Source organism: Leuciscus leuciscus (genome assembly GCF_965113295.1).
Source record: "Leuciscus leuciscus genome assembly, contig: HAP1_SCAFFOLD_202, whole genome shotgun sequence".
In the NCBI taxonomy this organism is placed as follows: domain Eukaryota; kingdom Metazoa; phylum Chordata; class Actinopteri; order Cypriniformes; family Leuciscidae; genus Leuciscus; species Leuciscus leuciscus.
The window spans coordinates 36,477-39,678 of NW_028118501.1; positions in this window are offsets into that span (position 1 = coordinate 36,477).

Genomic DNA, 3,202 nt, shown 5'->3' on the forward strand with positions numbered 1-3,202 from the left:
TATATATATATATATATATATAACACTTTACAATAATGTTCTACACATTAGCTAGCAGGAATAATCCATTTACAGCACTTAATGTACGCATTCGTTTGTAAATGGTAAAGTATTTGTAACATTTAAGGTTGTATTATGAAATTACGTCAACTAACAGTAAACTGCGCATGTGCAACATCAATAAAGCGTTATTGTATAGTGTTTGTATTGTACATGTTTTGTATGAAGCTGTACTGTGGACTAAAGCTGGCGGTGTAGTCCATGCAGGTTATGTTGGCACTGCTCGTCTCTCGGTTTTTGGATTTAGCTCTGTTCACTGGATTACCCTTTTTGCCTCTGCCAAAGGCAAAAAAAAAAAAAAAGAAGTGAATATACACACATTTGATGGAATTTTGAGTACTGCAACAGGAAATTACAAAGCAGTGAGGCACACACCTGACAGTGCATCATATCAGCTCCAAAAATGGCCTGCATCTTCTTCCACAGGGAGACCATAGGCACCAGTCTTGGAGTAGCTTCCCAGGTCCAGTGGTTTGGCAGTGGAGGCATCGCTGGCTCCACTTGTGGCTCGCTCTCAGCATCCCTCGAGGAGCTCTGAGGCACGGAAGATGGCGCAGGAAGGAGTGGAGGGATGTTCCTCACCACCAAGCCCTTCCTGTCCATTTCTTCTAACCAGCTAAGAAAAACACTGGATTCACACACTTGAATCAAACAGCGTCCTCAATTAAATGTTGGCCTCCAGGTGAAGGAAAGAATAGTGACTGAAAATGTAGACAGCAGCTAGCATTGGCCAACACAGCGCCTTGGCTGCAGGGTTAGATGTGAAGTACTTGATCAAGAAGCGCTGCAGAGATGGAGAACCGAAGATGGAGCAGGAAGGAGTGGAGTTATGTTCCTCACCACCAAGCCTTTCCGGTCCATTTCCTCTAACAAGGCAGCTAATGAAAGAAATAGGACGCCTTGACATGAAGGATCATTAGTGAATTCCTTTATGTTAACAACAAAACATAGTAAAGAACTATATAAAATAACAAAAGTTATTAAAATAATTAATTAGCCTAAATTTGCCTCTTTCCAGAGGCCCACTGTCAAGCACAGACCACTACTTAGTACCATCTATGTGCCTTTCATTAATCAAGAACGAAAGTCGGAGGTTCGAAGACGATCAGATACCGTCGTAGTTCCGACCGTAAACGATGCCGACCCGCGATCCGGTTGGCGTTATTCCCATGACCCGCCGGGCAGCGTGCGGGAAACCACGAGTCTTTGGGTTCCGGGGGGAGTATGGTTGCAAAGCTGAAACTTAAAGGAATTGACGGAAGGGCACCACCAGGAGTGGAGCCTGCGGCTTAATTTGACTCAACACGGGAAAGCTCACCCGGCCCGGACACGGAAAGGATTGACAGATTGATAGCTCTTTCTCGATTCTGTGGGTGGTGGTGCATGGCCGTTCTTAGTTGGTGGAGCGATTTGTCTGGTTCATTCCGATAACGAACGAGACTCCGGCATGCTAACTAGTTATGCGGCCCCGAGCGGTCGGCGTCCAACTTCTTAGAGGGACAAGTGGCACAATCAAAAGGGCAATTACAAAGGGCAATCAAACTGTATTTTATATCACGAGAAAGCTCGTGTTGTGCAGTTTCACATGAGCCCAGTCTCATTAATGCGCCTTGCTCGAGGCCCGAGAAAACTGGGGTCCTGTCAAATAAGTTACAGGTGGGATGTTTTTGTTAAAGTCCCACCTGTAACTTATTCGACGCGGCCTCTAGGCTGTCTGTTTATGAGGTGAAACCTTCTGTACACCACTCAGGGGACACAGACCCACCCACTGATGTACATTGCAGCCATTAATTATGCATAATTTGCATAAAACTCAACCGTCCACAGACAGCATATAGGAGTCCTGTCAAATAAGTTACAGCTGGGATGTTTTGGATAAAGTCCCGCCTGTAACTTATTTGACAGATTCCCTATATGCTGTCTGTGGACATTACATTAAAAGGTCATATTTCATAAATACAGTGCTTTTATCTGGTGAAACCTACTGTACACCACTCAGGGGACACAGACCCACCCACTGGCCAGATTCGGCCAATCAGATGCCATATATGCTAATGAGGGTGGTTACTAATGAGGGTGAAAGTCGTTTTTACCTCCCTACCTAACCCTAACCCTAACCCTAAAAAAATAAATACAATTATAAATGAAAATTTCTAAAGACAGTTAATCTTACATAGAATATCACAAAAATATTAACAACTTGTTTTTTCAACATCTTCAGTGAAAGTGCACACAGTGAACGTTTCAATGGCAAGAACAAAAACAATCTGTGAATGTCCTATTACAGGCGGAAAGGTACAAAAAAGATGTGAAATCTAGCAAGTGCACACATGATCTATAAACAGTACTAAAATGGAAGTGGTGCCATAAGATCGCTAACGATTTCAGCAGCTTTCAGTCCATAATGGCGGACGCGCCTCCACAGCGCCATCTACAAACTGTTACCCATAACACAACAGAGTTTCGCCTCTTGGGCTTCTCTTTAGCTGTGGTAAAGTATGCAAACACCACGTGAGCGGTCAATACGGGAACCAGAAAGTGTCCGACTTCACGTCTCCGTTTGCAGCTCCTCCCCGCCTGCACGCGGCTACTCTCGCCGATCGGTTACATCCAGCCGCAGCCGATGTCGAACACACCTATTGTGTACTGCAGGCTGTGGGTGGGTATATTTATGCTCCGTCTCAGTTCAGTAATATTAATTTGATTATAATGTAAAATAAGTAGAGTTTTAGAGTATTTTATGTTTGTGATTTGGGTTGGCTAATATTTTGACCATTGCATTAAAATATTAACATATATTTTGTTAGTTATATCACCTTTTGTGAACTTGTGAATTTTGTCTGTTTGAGTTTGATAGATGTGATACAGACTTCGACCTCTCTGAGTTTTTACACTGAAGAAGAGCAGACACTTCACTTCAAACAACAGTGACCAACTTGTTCTGTTGGAGAATGGGGGTAATGAATCACTAGATCTGTACAGCTCATTCACATTTATTCGTACAAGTGTCTGTTCTATGTGTGACAGTTTGTGAGTGTTGGGCAATATTCTGTACACCAGTGAAGTGCAGTGCTTATATGTTGTATTATTTATACCTAATGAAAACACTTGTATTAGTAAAAGAAAAGAATGCAATTAAACA